This window comes from Strigops habroptila, chromosome 3, assembly GCF_004027225.2.
Source record: "Strigops habroptila isolate Jane chromosome 3, bStrHab1.2.pri, whole genome shotgun sequence".
NCBI classification, from domain to species: domain Eukaryota; kingdom Metazoa; phylum Chordata; class Aves; order Psittaciformes; family Psittacidae; genus Strigops; species Strigops habroptila.
This window is the reverse complement of record NC_044279.2, coordinates 85,786,106-85,805,037: the sequence shown is the minus strand read 5'-3', so window position 1 is coordinate 85,805,037 and position 18,932 is coordinate 85,786,106. Positions and strand designations below refer to the sequence as shown.

The 18,932-nt window shown below is 44.5% G+C and overlaps 1 long non-coding RNA gene across 3 annotated transcripts in view; it reads left to right on the top strand.

The window, feature by feature from the left end:
• The first annotated feature begins 10,153 nt into the window (after positions 1 to 10,153).
• The window catches only part of LOC115605792, a 29,047-nt gene continuing 20,268 nt past the window's right edge, over positions 10,154 to 18,932 (top strand). For all 3 annotated transcript variants that reach the window (XR_003990727.1, XR_003990729.1, XR_003990728.1), the window contains exons 1-3: positions 10,154 to 10,907; positions 16,851 to 17,105; positions 17,303 to 17,441. This is a non-coding gene — a long non-coding RNA (uncharacterized LOC115605792). The remainder of the gene's footprint in view (positions 10,908 to 16,850; positions 17,106 to 17,302; positions 17,442 to 18,932) is intronic.

The window sequence follows — 18,932 nt, the reverse complement described above, 5'->3', positions numbered from 1 at the left end:
AAGATGCTTAAATAGAGAAACTCTGAGTATTCCTGAGGAATCACAAGTGACTGCCATCACCATCCGGGTAGGGAGATGTCTCTGCACGGGCGAATTCTGCTCCCAGGTATTTAGGGAGAAATCTGGACTGTTTCCAGACAAGCAAAACCAGTCACTCTTAATTCAGATCACAAGCGTAATGTTGCCCTCCGTGCTGAAACTTTGAGCAAGAGAGGATAAGATCTGTGTAGATATTCAGGAACAATCTTTTGAGGATACATGTTTGTTAAATAAGACACTTAATGCTGGACCAAAGGCAATGTGTTATGTTTTATCTGACACCGAAGGCAAAAAGCTCAGTTTCCCAGGCTGCTTGCTACTATTACATATGTATTAGTTTCTATTGGTAGTATTCCCTGCAGGATTATCTAAACTGGCTAAAGCCTCACTTGCCTTTTTCCTGTGTTTTATAATGGTTGGCAATATTCAGTGCTCACTAACAGTCACAAATGCCTGCTGTGCCTGGCTCTGCTCTGCTTCTGCTCTGTTCGTTCCCCAGGGCTAAGTCTGTGTCTGAAGGTTTGACTCTGAGTAAGGCAACTGGGATTGTCTGTGAAAATCAGGAACCCCCCTAATGGTATCCAGAATAGGTGGTGCCATTGCAGGGTGAATGTGGAGAAGTTGTGACCATAGTCACAACTTGTTCTCCAGTGTGTGTGGTCTCAGCCAGCTGCTTAGATGTGTGCTGGGCTTGAGCAGAATGGCTGATGGGCTGGAGGCCATGCCTCTAACCATGTGCTCTGCTAATGTACAACCTGACTTCTTTGAACCAGTTTAGACTGACATGCCACAAAATCCTGAAGCTTTCACTCAAAGGGTCCCTCTAAACCCAGGGATTCCGAGTCCTTCCTGGCTCCTAGACACCTCTGCCCAGGTATCTGCTGGGGGCAGAGCTGAATGTATGTTTGTTCCAGCCCTGTTTTCCAGCAAGGTCTCACGCTCAGTGTGCAAATGCCAGCAGAATCATACAGATACCTTGAGTTAAGTCTGAGCAGAAGGATTTTGTGACAGTAGGACAGGGGAAAAGTTTTGGGGGTTGGAAGTAAGGAATAGCTGAAAGCCCCGGGTTTCTGTCAGCTGAAAGCCCCATTGAAACATCAGGACTCTACATAAGGAGTGACTTGGTTTTATCTTCCTTTCCAAGCAATGCTAAAGTCAGAAAAGACTTGGATGAGGAGAGTGGATATTGACTATGTCTTGTGTCATTAATTTTCAGTGTCTGATTGTCACATGAGCCATCAGTAGCGTACCCTGTTCTATGGGTGCAGAGATTTGCTGGCTTTAAAATAATACATAATTTGATCAAGCTTTCAGTTTTTCAGAAGTTGTTCAGCAGCCTTCCCATCAGCGGTGGGGAGGTGATGATTTTAAATCAGTGGAGTTGGTAATGGGCATGGTGGAATTTGCGGTGAAGACTGGGTCCCAAGCTGGTTCAGGCAAGGAATATCATCTAGTCCATTTGAAACGCTGCAGCAAGGCAGCATCTGGTGGATCCTGTTTTAGCATGCCCTGGAATATGAATAAAGCAGAAGTATATGCATAACTTTAAGACTGCGAGCAGCTCTCTTGAAACCAGTGCTGGAGGTTATACGCCAGCACAAGCACCCAGCTGGACTGAGACTTGACCTGACAGGTATTTTGCTGTAGAACAGATCAGCATATTTGCCTCGTGCTTCATTGCCTGAGTCATTTAATGCTGTCTGAACAGAGAGTGCTGTCCTCCTGCTGTGCTGTAGGAGCAAGCGCTCTGGTGTGGGGCCAAGACGATTCCTTTTGCAAGCTGTATTTTATCTTGTGAACTGATGGGTGTCAAACTTACGGTGGTGTCAAGATAGATGTGAAGTGCTCGGGGCTTGCAGTAATGTACTGTGCCCTGTTGTTTTATGTTGATAGCATGCTGGTACAATTTACGTCAGCTATTCTGTCTTACCTTGAACTGTAAGGTGCAGCAGCTGTTTACTTTATATTTACAGCACTGTAACTATTTGGGCTATGCTTTTGACAAGCACTCACATATTTCATGGTGCTCTGCATCCTCTTGGATTCTGATAGACCAATGGCAAGGACTAGTGACAAGACACTTGGCAAGAAATGGCCAGCTTGAGCTAGTCGGAGATGGGGTCAGCTGTGAAGGGTTGGGATACATTGCTCTTGAAGTGAAATGTTAGTTCTCTCCAACCTATGTTCTCTCCAGCCACCTATTTTCATGGCCCTTGCAGAACCTTAACTGTCTTAAAGAGTGTCAGTGCTCTTTCATATGTGGTTACAGTCGATTAGTATGCACAAAAGTTACTGGTCAAGTGGAAGGTGAACAGTCTGAGTCTTTTTTGTTAGCTTTTCCCCATGAGAAACTGGGTTAAAAGTTAAAAATGTGAATAAAATATGGGGACATTCGTAGCTAGGTGGGAGCTGTCGCTGAATCCAAGCTGCTGTTGAATCCATTGCTGAATCCGAGCCCTAGATCAGGTGTGCTGAAGCATGAAATGAAGTCTTTATTACCCCAAGATGTGTGTTACGTACTGGCATGGGAGAAGGGCTGTTTGCTGCAGCTCTGCAGAGGATTTCTGTCCTTTGCAAATGATGTGACATCAATGCTGTTTATTTGGCATGAGGTAAGGACATTAGAGGGAAAAACAGGTCTTGCCAGTAAGGGCTTCATTCCTAGGGGGTAGATTTAATAGCATAACCAATCCATTTTAAATGACCTGGCTGCAGCAGGCACTGGGTTTTCTGGGAGATGAGGAATGCTCAGGCAGCCAAAATAACAGCTCTGATCTCTCTCTAACTTTTTGTAAGGCTAGATGAATTCCATGCAAATACAGGATGCTCCTTTCCATTCTGGGTGTATTTTCTTAGCGGGAATGAAAGTAAGATTTCCCTGAGAACTTTGGAGATTAGTCTCTTGATGTGCTGCAGACTCCTTGTGTGAGCTTGGGTTAGTCACTTAGTTCAAAATCCTCAGGTGTACTTGCACATTGACAGTGATTTTCTGTGAGATGCAGAGGCTGAAGTGCCTTTGACAGTCTGGGTCCTGCTCTCTTTAGCTTCATTTCCCTGGCATACTCGAAATGTACCCACGCAAACCTGCTCCTGTCTGAGATCTGTGTTTTCCTCCCTCATCAGAGTGTTGTGACAATAAACACAGCGAAGATTGCAAAGTGTTTACTTGATAATAGGAGCCATGTAACTATCTGACATGGATAAGCTGCTCTTTTGTGCATGTGTCTGGTAAGGAAAGTGTTATTTATCCTTGCAGCATCCTCTGAGAGTTGAAAGCTCCCTCTGGGCTTCACCTTTAGGCTGATTACTGCCAGCCCTGCAGTCATCCTCTGCCTTATTCCCACACGTTAGCTCTTTTTCTCACTCGAATTTATTTACAGTGGCCACCACCTCCTTTGCTGCATCATTTTTGTCTCTGCAGAGCCCCATTGTACAGAAGGAAGTTTCTGGATGGAGTTTGCTGTTTGTTTGTTTTCAGTCCAGATGGTCACTCTGAGCCCCACTTGACCTCTCAAGTACAGGCTCTGGACTCAAAACCAGGAATTAGCAGGCTTCATCTTCTCCTTTGCAACAAACTGTGAAGAGCTTCAGCAGGAGGTTGGCTTCAGGGAGAGGCAATGTATCGGAACGCATTGCAAAAGACACTTTGTGCAAGAAAACATGGCTAAGTAAATGAATTATTGTTTTTATTCCTGTAGCTGGAACTTGCTTTCCAGCAGGGTTGGAGGGCCCAAAGACCCCTGCTGAAGGAGAGACCTCTCTTGGGTGTTGTCTCATGCAGATGTTTTCATTCCCAGGGGTACCTTTCTCCATGAGTGGCACTCATGAATCCATTTCCCTCTGCCCTGCCTGCCCTCTCTGAATCCATCCGGAGAGCTCCTTACCTGGGATAGGGGAAACAGTGGGTACCACTGGTCATGAGTCTTGCTCACACCAACAGTGTACGTTGGTGGTAGTCATGGTGATGTAATGCTGATGGAAGGGGTGACACTTGCACCTCTGCAAGCAGCTGAAGTTTTAGCAATAAAGGCAAAACTTGGCCTGTGAGTGACAGCAGGCTTCTGTGCAGGGAGTTGAGAGGAGTTGTCTGTAAACTCTTCCAGCACTGTATGAGTTTAAGACCAGTCCCAGTGATTTGGAGCATGTCCAGTCAGTGGCAGATAGAAGTCATTAGTGGCACCACCATCAGTGTGTGGATGCTGGGGGAGGGTCTATCTGACATTAATTCTACCTAACTAGTGTAAGGCTGCATTATGGTTGGGTACTCATCTGTTTTGTTTCTGTATTTTCTCCTATAATGGATCTTTCTTTTCTAAATGCTTTCACGTACTTCAGTAAATCTATTTGTCTTGTATTTATTACCCTGTGCATGTGTGCTGTTTGTTCTGTTACCTATTTTGGGTGCCCTACAGAACACTGTAAGTTTACTCTCTCCTTCCAGAGAAATTATTTACAGTTTTGGATCCTGCAATACCTGCTTTTCCTCCTGGTGCTTGACAATAGTGTAAAAGCAACTGCTCACCTCAGCAGATCTTGATCAGTTCAATTTTCAAAGTAATGCTCCAGAGCCTGCTGTTGGTTTTAGGACATACAGTCACAGTGACATCTTTATGGCTTGCTTATAAACAGAAAGGTTTCCAATAGGAAACCCCAAATTTGACCAGTTTCCCTCTACACCTTCAGGCTGGATTCTGCAATCAGATACAAACTTCTTACTAAAGCTGTTGTCCTCAGGCTGAGGTTTTACCTAAGCAGGTGCTGCATGAAGTCTGAGGATTTCAGTGCTTGGCCCTGCAGCAAGCAGCCTGCTCAAAATGCAGGTTATCAAACACAGAAGCCAGCAGCCAGCACAGAGGAAAGCATCCTGCAGAAGGCAAGAGGTCTCAGGTAAGAGATTATTAAATTTCAAGTGTCGCTGTCAGCAAGAGAGCATGCTAGTGCTGTCTCTGTATGTCAGCTTTAGGAAGAGACTGCCTGTCTCCTGAATCGCTGTCCAACCTAACAGCAAGATCATCCTGTTTTTGAAATGATGGCATTTTAATCAATTGGAAAAAGCAGCTTGAGCTGGCAAAGTTCCTCTTCTTTCTCCCCCCTTTTTTCTCCCCTTTCCAGCACTCATTCAGTGCAGCGAAACCATGGCCAGAAAGATTTTGCAGAGAGTAGTTCCAACAATATTCTCTCCAGAACCCAGACACCCTCCACTCCTTATTTCTGCCAGCAGCAAATTTTTAGGAGTGATTTATAAAGTCCCAGGCCTGGGGGTTTTGTAATGGAAATGCTGACAGACCCTTAACTGTAGCATTGTGAAATGCAACGCTGTAATACAATGACTAATATTCATGAATCTGCCATAATGCTGGATATTATCACTCATTACCATTGTAAGAAAGGGGTGATTAAACTAATAGTTATTGAGAGACATTGCTGGTGACAGGAGGCAATGATTAGAATGAACTGACTTCAATATACATTTAGAACTGGGAATAATGGGATGTGGCAGGAAGCCAATAAGTGAACATGGCCCACAGCTCTGATCAATGAATTACTTTTTCTCCGCTTTACAGCAGTACATGGTGTTTAATGAAAAATCAATAGACCCCTGTAACTCAAAACCTTAATCAATCCTTTGACCTGAAGCTTTCCCTTTTTTTCTTGTTTCCCTTCGCCGCCTCCCCTCCCAGAGAAGATGTCTTCAGCTGACCACACAGTTCAGTTGCAGGTACAGTACTTCATGAGGCTTGCAGGAGGAACCTGACACAAATCTGCTGCAATCGATACTAGCTGCAACAAGTATATTTGTATGGAAAACTGAGGATGGACTTGATCAGGTGTGGCTGCAGCCTCACCATCTTCCTGCCGCTCCACAGCCAAGATTGGAAGGTGAAATGAGAACTCTGCTTCTGCTTTACCCTCTCATCACTAGCCACAAGGAGTCTTATGGCTATTAGTCCCGTGCAGGCCCGGGGCAAGTTGAGAATTGTTGGCCCCTGTCTTCAGGCTGCACCCACTTGTGCAACCCAGAGTCAAGACACTGTGCTGTTCTTCAAAGGGAAGGTCTTCCCACCAGTACACACATGGGTAAAGCAGGTCCTTTGGTTTCAGCAGAGCTCTTGGTAGACACCATTGGATCTGACCTGTTAAACCTCCACTTCATGTAGGTGTGAATTAATTCAGCTTGTTTTGAGCACAGACATGGAGGCATAAGTGAGAGAAAAATACTGCAGTTGACTGTCTTTCACTCAGAGAAGTCAGAGCCATGCTTTTGGCAGGTAGGTGGGTTGTGTCATCAGTGCCTTAGGCCTCCTGTGCCTGTCAAGGCTGTCAGAGGGGTTTTCTATTGGAGTTTTGCTGCGAAGTAGAAGAGGTGCTGCTGGTGATGCCATCTATCCAGGGTCTTACTGGGCTAAACTGGTAGGAGGTGCAATGGTGGGCTTATGTGCAGTTGCTCCTGAACAGGAAGACAGACTGGTGTATCTCAGCAGTGCCTTGTCAAAAAGGATAGTGAAGCTGATGAGCAGCATGTCCATCCCAAGGATAACCCATTTCTGTGAACCAATAATAAAACCCTACTCTCAGCAGAGTCTGGAAAGGACAGATTTTGGAAAGCTAAGGTTTTATTTGAGAGCTACTTGAGTAGGGGGTTTTTCTTTTTGTGTGTGTGTGTGTCTTTCTTCTCCCTTGCTGGCTTCTTGCTCTAGTCTTGTCATCAACTACCAGAACCAAACATCTTCTCCAAGGAAAGAAAATGAAGCATCAACAATGGCAAAGAACTGCCTACTGCAGGATTGTTCTTAACAGCCTGTTCCTGGCTGGTTTACTCAGCCTACTTCTAAATGATTCAGTGACAAAATGTCACCCTTTTTCATTCCAAGAAAGCTCATAAATGGGAAGGTTTTTGCTCGTAACTTAAGCTGTAAGATACCATCTCAGTATGTTGGTTTTGGTCCATTCTCAAGCACTGACTAAGCAGTTTTTGTCCTTGATGCATTGGAAAGATAAATGGCTTAAGCTAAAATTTACAGCTTTTCCCTGGTTCCTCACTCCCCACACCCACCCCTACCCCCCTGCTATTTGTTGTAGCACATGAGGAGAAGAGAGCTAGCATGTCTCTTGGGTTTGACGGCTCCCTTCTGCTTCTCCGTCTTCTGTGGCCGCTGCTTTGCCTGTTAGCTGAATGGCTGATTTCCTGGCACAGAGACAATGCTGGTCCCTTGGCGGGGAGCTGAGCACACACAATATTGCCAAGCAACACTTTCCCATGGATTGTGTGTGCCACAACTCTTGCTTGGTGTCATGTGCTGCAGTCTTTGGATTTTTCTTTCTATCCAGTGAAACGGCGTATGCCTTGGGATGGGAGAGTGAGTGGGTAGAAATGGGATCTTGGTGGGAAATACTAAGGTGGAGGGACCAGGTTTGCTCTGGGGCACAGACTTAGTCAGAAAAGCATGTGTGTTTTGGTGTGTTTCAGAGCTTTGGGTGAAAGTTGGACTGTAAAAGAACATTCCATGACATAGCTGCACATAAGCATTGATTGCTTCCCTGTTCAGTGACCTGCTGGGCTGGCATCTGTCACTGCTCTCTGTAAGCCTGGGCTGAACATGGCAGGTATGGGCCTGGAGGCAGGCTGACCTCATGGGAAACCCAAGTGCTCTGGACAGGTCTTCTACACTGCTGCTTAGGTTCCCACTCTTCCTTCTTTATTATCTCAACAGTGCTTTCCCTAAAATGACTGGCATTCCCTGTGTAACATCTTACTGGCCTCTTTGCTTTGAAAATGCAAGGTTTGAGGAAAAGCTCCTTGTGTTTATAGACTGCTATAAATTCTGGTAGCCTGAGTAGTTGCACTGTTGTGCTGTGTCCACACAAGCCAAGCAGTTTCTGCTGTGGCTTCTTTTCTTTGCCCTAGTTCCTGGACCTTTACTTCTGTTTATTGTGAAAGAGGACTGGATAAGGGCTTTGGGATTTGGCTTCAGGACAGGTGATCCCTTAGACATGAGAAAAACGCAAAGAGTGAAGCCAGCTTTCCTCAAGAGCTTGCTCCCCACTGCCACGAGAGCCACATCTGCGGCTGTGAAATGTCCACCTGCTCACTGGAATGGCGTGTACCAGGTACCACCTCAAATGCAGCAGGGAAGAAGTAATAATGCCACTAGTAATGGCGTTGTGGGTCGGAGAGGCAGTGAAACTCTCAATCTGGATGTGGCAAACCTCATCCTGCCGATGGAGTGAGTGAATTTGCAATAACACTGCAATTGCTGCAGTGGCAGCTTGTCAGGCGGCTGCTGGAGCAACGAGAGCTCTCAAGCTGTGGTAAATACACTCTGCATCGCAATTCTCTAACACACCACGTCCTATCCCCAGCTCCTTTGCTAAACAAAGAGAGCCAGCTCCTCGCTGGTGTAACTGGGGTAGTGCTGCTGACTTGGGTGCACGAGGGCTGAACCCTGGGCTGCTTCTCTGAAGTCTCGCCATCAATCTCTTCATCTCATCTCATGCCATTTCAAGATGAACCTGTATTCGTACCTTCTGCTGCATGACTTAATTGATTTCTATTTTTTTTCCTAAATACTATTTGTTAATTCACATTGTGTATTTGGCCGACCAATTATATGCATGGCCATATTGTGTGACTGCAGCAGTCTGGTGCAGTGCAAGGAATGCCACATCATGTGAGACGTTTCATCTCCATGAGTAACCTAGTCACTGTAGTAAATGAATACATGAATACAGTACATCCAGAAGAGATTAAACGTATTGACCGGTACCTCTAGTCACCATGCAAATGTCATTCTTTTTTAATTCTCCCCCCCCCCTCCTTTCTTGTTTTCCCGACACATTTTGGTCCCCTTTTCGCTTCTCCCCTTTTCCCTTAAGTAGAGATGACACAGATCAATACCTTTGATGGAAAGTAATAATCAGGCCTATTAAGTGACAAAGGTTTACTCTGTAACAGCTGTGCTGGCGGGAGAGGAGAGCTTGTCTGACTAATGAATCATGAAACAATCAGGCAGTAGCCATTTGTGTTTAGATCTGTAAATATGGTGTGGTTCAAGTGCCAGACCATCTCCAGCACTCCAGCTGGGGGCACAGATGGTCCACATTCAGAACAGCACAAGTGTAAAGAAAAGCTTCCCCCCCTTCCCCCTCTCCTCCTCTGTCCCATACTGCCCCTCTCAAAGGAACAGATCAGCTCGCTTGAGGATAAGCTTGTGTTGGGGGCAGCAGTCCTAACACAGGTCTTTCTCACTGAGCAGCTCCCAGCAAAGTGCCTGCTCCATTACTTGTCCAAGGCGGAAAAAATGCTAGGAAAACCCTCCAATCCTATATGCCATATACGGACTCCTATGTTTTGGACTAAAAATTGGTTTTTTTTCCTTGCTTTCTACCATTTTGATTTCTTCTTCATCCTGTACTGACAGCATGAAGTGCTGTCATGTAGATTTCCTTCTCAGATTTCCTTCTGAGAGGCATGATGATGTCCATGTGTTAGCTTCTAGAGGGCAAGCGAATGGCATGTCAGAAATTCAAAGCTGAATCGCAGGACCATGGGCCCAGGGAGAGAAATAAAGTTGTCAGGGAGTTCAGGCTGTTGCCACTCTCTTGACTTGAGCTGAGACTGCTGCCTCCAGTGCTGGCTCTTGATGCAGCTCTTTCCTTAGCCTCTTGCGGGAGGCCGGACATCTCACCCGACACTGAAGATGCTTCTGATTTCCCCCCTATCAAGAACTGGTACCATGGTAATGAATCTGTGTTCAGAGCTTTCTCACTGGCAAGGCAAACAGCCAATCAAGTGGCCCTCTTTATGCAGCATAAAAGAAGTTCAATGTTGACAAGTTTCACTGTGTTAAACATGGTGAACTAGACCTGCTTTGCTGCTGTCTTTTACACTGATGGCACTCCAGAGAATCCAAACAACAGAGACAGCATTATACAGAAATAACACCAATTTCAGGCCACAAAGGTCTCCCTTTAATTTGTGTGTGTGGTGGATGCTTAATTGCCATTGCAAGTAAGCTGACTACTCTGGAACATTCTTTTTCTTTCACAGCATGTATAGGTGTTTGTATGTATGTGCACTTGTGTGTGTTTCTAACTACGTGCAATACTTTTGCCTTCTGTCAGCTCCTTATTCCCAGCCCTTTGGAGCCATACCTCAGTTCAGCTTAGTGAAAGAGGGCGATGCCACAGTGGGGCTGTTGGTATTGCACATACATATTCTTTGGACATGCTTCCAATTTCTTTTGCTGCAAATGGGTAATTTAGCAGAAGATGAAACAAAGAAATAACTTTATGTATGGCATACGAAGGTTCACTTGCTGTCAAACACAGGTGGGCATGCAGCTAACTGATTGCCTGGGACTAGCCCTTTTTGTGTGGCTGAGACGTTTGCATAAGTATATGTCTGTATCTATCCTGCAAGGATTATGTGGTGTACTTGAAAGCATTTAGAAATGGTTTTGTTGTCTTTTTGTTGTCTTCTAACAGGGGAGGTGGTGGTGGGATGCCATTGTCCAGGTAGGTCAGTGGAAGGAAAGGATGAATGGTGAGCACTGTGGTCAGTTCTTCAAACTTCTGTGAAGAAGGCGGTACTGGCAGAAGTGAGGGCATGACTTGCCATTCTTATTTTAGTACTTACTTTAGGAGTATCAGGTCAGCTAACCTCTCTGCTCTTTGTTGATTTCTTTTACAGATTGACACTCCCCCAGCAGCTTCCTCGCTGCTGTGGGGAACAGCCTTCTAGAACATACCTTTCCAGTAGGTTCTGCCTGAGGCTCCAGCTTTGCCTAAGCAATCCTGCATGCTTTTGCTCTTGTTCTGTGCTGCATCTCCTGTGATTATTCCTGCTCAGACAGCACCGCACTGCAAGTGTGAGTCAGTGAAGGCATTTCACTTGTTAGTAATTTATGCTCATTTCACTCTTGCTATATAAATAACTCAACAGGGCACAAGGCAGTGAAGAGACACATCCCCCTTTTCATGTGAAAAAAGCAGATAGGTTTCGGTGCTTGCATTCTAACTGCGTCTGACCCTCTTGGCAGCCTACAGGGGCCAGAAACACATAAAGCCATGTGGTGTCCAAAACCTCCCGGGTAGGTCACCCCACCAGCTGCTTGATGGTTGAGACATGTGCAAAGAATGGAGCGCACTACAGGCACTTGTCCTGTAAAGTCTGCTTTCTGCTGTGCAGTAGGAAAAAAATCTGAGGGGCTCAGTGAATGGATTCCTGCTGTCAGGCCCACTAGTTGAAGTTGGTCTTCTCTTGCCTACAAAGGGTCAGAATCCAGATGACATTGTGAGCACTCCCTGCTCAGTACAAATGACCTAAAGTGCAGTGGAATTCAATCATCTGTGTTTTGGACTGCCTGAGGTACACTCTCTGAATTTAGTTATGCTAAAGGACTGTACAGACCTGTTTGAACTGCAGAAATGTCAGCAAGGGAAGGTGATAGCTGGCTTGGCTTGAGATGGGTTTTTGTTCCTCAGTGTCCTAGTGGGAGGCTGGTTTGGATTCTGATCCTCTTCTGTTGAGTGAAAAGGGCTTTGGTGCTGATGTTACTGCAGACCAGCATGTCTAAGTGCAGTCCATTCACAGAAAGAAAGTTCCTGAACTCAGAAGCAAATATCTGTGATGTCTCAACTGAACTGGGGAGGAGTGTATTGCACCGGGAAAAATACTTTAATTCAGATGCCTTTATAAAGAAAGCTATTTGAAGTGTAAAACGAGGCCAAAGTGAGCAAAAAGCACTAAAGAGAGGTGGGGAGACAGAGCACAGTCTTTGAGGTTCTGGGTAGCCATATGGCCAGAGGTACAGCTTCTTGTCCGACAAGGGCTCGGCCCATGACGTTTGCCCTTGCAGAGCTTTTTCACGAGTGTTTAAAAGTCCCTCAGCCATGATAACTCAGAATGACATAGTCTGAAATAGGGATAAAGGGCAAAAGGGGAGAGGGAGCGCACTTTTTTCTTTTTCCTTTCTTTTTTTAAGCCATTATTTTGAGTGGACAAAGGAGCAAGTTTGCCAAAACCCAAAGAAATACAGATTTTTTTCGAACTTCAACAATAGTACTATTCTTTCCAAAAATCACATTATGTCCCACCTCATTTGAGCTGGTGAATGGTTGTGTCATGCAGGAAGGTGGATGAGAGATGAAAGCCCCCAAACTCTTTCAGCTAGATCAGTGCAATCAATAAAGCTCACAAAAGTAATTATTCTGTGATTTAAGGCCTGCTTTTCTGTTTGCAGTATTATTTGCTTGCACTGACCAAAATGCTTTGGGGAACAAAAAGAAGTTTAAACTCATGTAAAAATAATTTCTCCAGGAAGTGATTTTCATCCTGCTCTTGTCCAGTAACCCTTCTTTCCTTTCTTCTTCTTCTTCTTGTTATGGGGAAGGGGATAATTTCTTTTTCTTTTCCTCAGGAGCAAGGCTTAATTTTGCTTTTTGAAATCATCTTCATAGAAAACGTGACTGGGGCCGTGCACAGCTGGCTTTGGAAAATTGAGTTTCAACTGAAACTTCCCTGCTATTATCTTGACAATGTTCTTATTATCAAAGCATGCAAATATTAGGTAGGACAATGAGTGCTCCCAGCAGGGAGGAAGAGAGCTTGGCCATCAGAGGAAGGGGGCCACTAACAATTGTGCTCCCTGTTGCAGGAGCCATAATAATTTAATATTCTCATACTGGGAGTCTCCATGTTCTTGGGCCTGCAGAGAGCCACTGAGCATGTTGTTTCCTTTTGGCCAAACCACAAGGGCAGTTCCTTGAACATTTTGCAAGACTTCAAATACAGGATCATGCTGATAATGACTTCAGGGCAGGGTTTTTTTAATTTTATTTCTTTTTTAGCCTAGGAATAAATGATTTAACTATTAAACTGAGCCAGGCTTCGAGCTTTTGAATATAATTTATTTCAAGGTTGTGTTAAACTTGTTAGTAGATGAACCATTTTTCTTCTTTTGCCAACCTGCTTAGAGAAAAGTAGGGAAGACAGATCAGCTAAATGTCATTGACTTGGTGTATTTGAAGTGTCACATATTGTAATCATTAACTCCCAGCTGCATTATCTGGATATGGGGTTTAGTTCTTAGGCAGTGTTTATTCTGGGCTACTGAAATACATCAGCATATAGCAGGACATGTTAAATGTCTCATTTTAAAGACAAATAACTTGGAAAATTGGTCAATTAGGTGATTTTAATGGATGTTTGTGCTTCTTTGTACAAATGTGCTAGCTCCTACAGAAGTCAGACATCAGAACTTCCATCTTCCTGGAAGACAGGCCCTTTGAAACTAATTTGTTCTATATCCACTTGGAGTCCTGTTCTGATGTGCAGAGGAGGAAGTGTGCAGAGAGGGGGCTAAGCCCAGCAAAGCTGACTGCTTGAGGTGAATTCTCTGTAGCACATGAAGCAACAGCTCAGTTGCTTCCAGCTCTAAGAAACCTCTTTGTTGCTTTTAGGTAGAATACCGAGGAAACAGAGCCCTGGGACAAAACTTCTGTCTTCAGTAGGGCATTGATTTACCTGTTTAGAGTATCAGAAGGCTCAATAGCAAATTTTTATTGATCAACTGAACTAAAGGAGCAGGGATGATAAGTGAAGAATTGAAGGCAGTAGCTGCCACTAGCTCGTCATTTAAAAGCTGTTATGGGGAGTTGCCTCTTTCTCTTCCTCACCTTATACTTTGTGTGCATGTCTGTGCATATACAGAGTGCATAACATTTTGCAAGTAGATATGCACCTGGAAAATGTTAAAGATTAGAGTAGGCAAAGTTCACCAAGAAATATAGTGTTACAGTTATAAGCACATGCTGGAGATTCCCATGACCACAGGGGTCCTGCCTCTTGTTTAACAGCCTGGTGGTCTGAAACGTCAAGGTCAGAGTGCATCTATTGGTCTGTGTGTCTATTGTCTGCATTTCTAACTTGGGCTGGTGAAAAGGATTATCATGTCTGAGGCAACCTCCTCTTCCAAGCCTGCACCATTTGAAGCCTGTTCATGAATTATTATGGGGAGATACTTATGCTGGGTGGCCATTTAGAGACAAGGAAGAAAGGCCTCTTTCTCCCAGTGTGGGTACTGGGAGCAAGGTTTGGGTTAAGTTAGCTGGGGCATCGGGGTTAGCACCCTTGATCTTCTTTTATTCAAAGTTGTGGGATTTTTGGCACGCAGAAAGCCAGGGTAGGGAATTCCTGCATTTCCCCAGGGCTTACCAGTGTTCTGGCAGCAGGGACGCCAGCCTCTGTGTCTACAAGGTTGCCATTCTTTTTTATCACAGAGGTAGGACCTCTTCTCCTACCTTTGTGAGAAGAGTAGATCACGCTGACCGTGGTGAACATGGGCTTGCAGGACATGGGGTGATGGAGACCATGTGGAGAAGCACTTGGAGAGATTTATCTTTTCAATGTGCTTGTTGTCATGCAGACTAGGAAAACATTTTGCAACCTGTTCTTGTGTGTTGCCGTGTTTGCCCGTCCCTGTTTGCCTTTGGAAGTCACTGAAGGCACAGCTAGGTTCAGCTGGAAAAAGAGGAGAAGCGGGTAGGTTGTTGCTGCCAAAGAAAGGAATGCTTGAGGAAATTGAAAAGCAGCGTATTGCTTACAGGAAGAGATAATAGGCCCTTTTATACCACTGACCTCGAGCCCCTTGTTACAGTCTGTATCTGAAAACAGGGCTTCAGGCAGAAAGTCGATTTTTAGCTATGGATATTGAACGTTGCTCCAAGGAAGTCACTGTGACTGTCTGCAGTGTCCCCAGACTGCCCAGTTCTGCAGTGCTATGGTCAGGAGAGTGTTCTTTTTATGTGTTTGTTTATTTTACTCTGTGTGAGCTGTTCACAGCTCGATGGGGATAAGGAAGGCATTCCTCCTGAAGGCAGGTTTCTCTTGCAAACCACCACAACAGATACCTTCTGAACCTGCTGTTTCTGGGTACTGTGGCTGGCAGGACAGCAGGCTGAAAGGACCTCTGCTCAGCACCGGCTTGCCAATTCCCACAGCCTCACAGCATAGAAGAGCAGGTTAAACTTGTATTAAACTCCACACGGAGACTGTCAGGGTTGCATTGCAAATGAGACTTGTGCATGTATGTTGAAGGTTAGTTGCATTCCCATGCAAGTGACTTCTGAGAGTAAAACTTGCTGTATACTCATGAGGGGCACAAGACCATGTTAAATTGGTGCTTTATACTGCTCACAGCATGCAAATTGGGGTACAGCTTGGTCTCTTGGGTCAGGGGACCAGTGGTTTGATACCGTAGCCATGAAAATTGTGATGGTTGATCTCACTGTGGAGTGAGAGAATGCAAGAGGAACTCAATAAGGCTTACTAAGGGATTTCTGCTTGATTTATCTCTCTCTCCGCCCCTCCCCCCCCCCAAGTAATTCTAGACAACAGTGAGTTTGAAAAACATTCCATGTACTTAGGCACCATAGTCATGAATTTGGTGTAAGCATGAAGGGAAGGCAATGGGCAGAGGATGAAGAAAAGCACCCTGGTTGCTTAGATGCAACCAAATCACGTTAAGCTGAAAGAAAATCTGTCCTAGTGCTTGAAACATAGAGCTGGGTGGAGAGAGAGGAGAATTGCAGCAAATCTGACATAGGTTTGCGTGTGTCTTCCAGTGGGGTTTGGAGTGCTGCTGCTGTGAGGGTGGTGAGGCACTGGCACAGGTTGCCCAATGAAGTGGTAAATGCTCCATCCCTGGCAGTGCTCAAGGCCAGGCTGGACAGAGCCTTGGGCGACATGGTCTAGTGTGAGGCAACCTTGCCCATGGGAGGGGGTTGGAACTGGATGATCTTAAGGTCCTGTCCAACCCAAACCATTCTGTGATTCTGTGATTCTATGAGCATGTGAGAGCGAATGGAAATGCCTTAAATGTTTCTCAGTCTGCAGGTGGAGTCTGCTTTGTAAATCATGGAATTGTTTTCGAATCCCCAGCAGATGCCTAAAGCGCTGCTGGCAGGGTAGGAGTTAACTGGGACATCACCTCCTGGTCCTACTAATTGGGCTTATTTGCCATGGTGTGGCTTCCAGCCCCATTTCAGAAACTCAAGGATGTGAAAAAGATGGAGCGAAACCGATACAAAGTGGGCTTAAAGTGACTGCTCTACTAAATGACAACTGCACAACTAAATATAACCCCGAAAGTAGAATTTATGCTTTGCACTCCTCTGCTTTTTTATTGTGGTGAGAGAAAAGCCAGGAACTCAACGGGCTGTAACTTTAATAGGTCATTCCAGCCAGTGCTTACCTTTACAAAATCTTGATAATACCAAGAAGACAATACAGTGATCAAAAGCAGTGATGAGATTTTTTAGCAGCATTAACCGTCATGACCTAGCAAAATGAAAGAAAATGGTTTAACAGAACTGTCAGATTCAATATAGCTAATAAAGGCATGGATAAATGTTTATTACATACCGGAGACAGATCATTTCTGTACAGAAATTGAGGATGACCTTTACTGATAACTCTTATCTGCCTGATATCCTGAATAAGAAAAAGAGAGGGGGAGAGAGGGCTGCACTATGGCTGATATTTATGAAAGGTGGAGAAAAATTACAATTTGCAGATGATTGTTTTTAGACAAGGGCTCTCAGGAAAATAAAGATATAGAACTGCTCATTCTGCAGAAGAGATTCCAGGCTCTGGCTTGGCTGTGTCAAACGTAATGAGTGTGTCCAACCACAGGGGACTGTTTGGGAGACTTGATTTTCATACATTTTATATCTGTATATATTTGTGTGTGCTTGTGTCTGTGTTCGGGGGAGTACAAGTTGAATTCATACTGATTTTTCTCTCTGTTTAGGATGTTCCAAAGTTACTCAGGTAATGCTGCTGTGAGCTGTCTTCCTGCCAGCCAGGTTTCTAAGCTGAGTTGAAAGCAGACTTCCAAGAGAAACCAGCTCTCAAAAACTCCCATTGTGACTCAGTGGTAAGACCTACGGTAAGAGGAATATTGGAAATTCAAGCCATTTATTTTGGACTATAAATGCAGTGTAAGCTTTTAGAGGCAGTTTGCTCTGTTCCAGTACAAAGCAGCACATGAGTATTTGAAATACAGGTAATCGCAGCGCTGAACCTGTCAAATGAGGCTGCAGCAGCCCCACCTTATCTGACAGCCATGCAAATATGGGAGTCAACAGACAAGTTACTGGGCTGCCTAAAGCACCAGGGGGTCAGTGACCCGGTGGGTGGGCTAGCAGAGTTCTGCCCGCAGGGAAATCACTTTAAACACAACCTTTTTTCCACTCAGCCTAGAGTTCAAGCACTGAAGATGTTCTCAGTGTGACGTAGAAATTCATATGCTGAAACCGCAGCTGTAGCTGTGAGGGCTGGCCCCTTCCAGAACACAGGAAGCACCAGCAGCTGCCTGTCAAAAAACTGCCTGGAATGAGATGTGAGTGAAATCAGAATCAGGACTACTATATGCAGTTGATCATAAATAATGCTGTCTTGGTAATGGTTGCAATTAGTTATGAACTTAAATCATTTCTAACGTTTCCATGTTGGCCAATTATGCTGCAGAAATTATCAAGTAACCCATAGCACATTAGCTTTCTGTAATGCCATTGTTCAGAGGTGCTCAGGTCACCAGATCCTCACCAGGATGAATTAGCATCGCCCTCTAAAGCACAATGGTGCTGTGCTGATTTACACTGGCTGAAAAGCTGTCGCTTTGTCTGCTGGAGTTGTAGCAGGAGCTAGTTGAAATCACAGCTTTGCAGGGAGACTTTCAGGACCCAGCTGTATAGAAAAAATAGTAGGTGTGTTTTCTCTCTCCCTGTGCAGATGACTTATTAGATGCCAACAGTAATTCCTAGGTCTGGTGGTAGTTCAACAATAAGCTGAAACTGTACTTTAATAGTACAATTTGAAGCTAGGAAAAGGAACACGTAATTAATGGTTTCATCTGACTTAAAGAGGAAACATAAGGACATTGCTTAAACTAGCGCTGATGAGCAACTTCAAACTTGCTTATGGGCTTGCCCTACAACTTATTCAAATGCTTTAGGTTTGATCTTACAGGGCTGCAAAGGTGTGGTAGGACTGTTGCTTGCTGATGGCAGGTATGGTTATTGTGCTGTAGAGACACCTTGTTGTAAGCCTCAGCAAAATGAAGCAGTACCATTTGTTACAGTCCCTTGAATGCTCCTTGTCTGTTGGTTGATTTCTTCAGAGAACCACTGACTTTTCTGTTTATGTGAACTTTCGTTTGTCAAGTGATACAGGAAATAATATCCTTGAATGCTAGAAGGTATTTCCGTGCTGGTAACCTTAAAATCCATGGTACCTGAAATGTTTGGATATTTTGAAGCTTCCCACACACCCACTGCATTATTTTGAGTGAGAATAGCACTCTTCACACTCCTTTTGATGAGATCTCAAGCTCTGTCTTTGTTAATTGTAATAAAATGAGTCAGCAGTCTGAGTGCCTTGACCTGGTGTGTGGATCCCCAGCCAGCAGTCTGAAGATCTTGTAGCCGGGTCTGGGCTCTGTGGTTTCACAGAGAATTGTCTTAAAGCAATTGTTTTGAAACAGACTATTTTGTCAAAATCAAATTTATTTCAATGAGGAACAATCACTCTAATGGCTGAGAAGAATGCAAAGATTCAATGAGGTATGAATAGCTGTAAGATGGCACAATTACCACCTCAGAAACAATATATTTGTAAAGTTAATTCCTCTTGAACATGAACAATCTCCTTACACTTGACCCCTCTCTATTGCCTCTTCCATGCTTGAACTCTCCTTGAACTTTGAAGATCCATCTTGAGAGTATGATATGGCCATCTCTTTTGCATCTGGTTATTTTAGCTCCAATTTGCAGCCCTAAAATGGCAATTATGATGATATATTGCTCAAGTCACCCGACATGGATTAGTATCG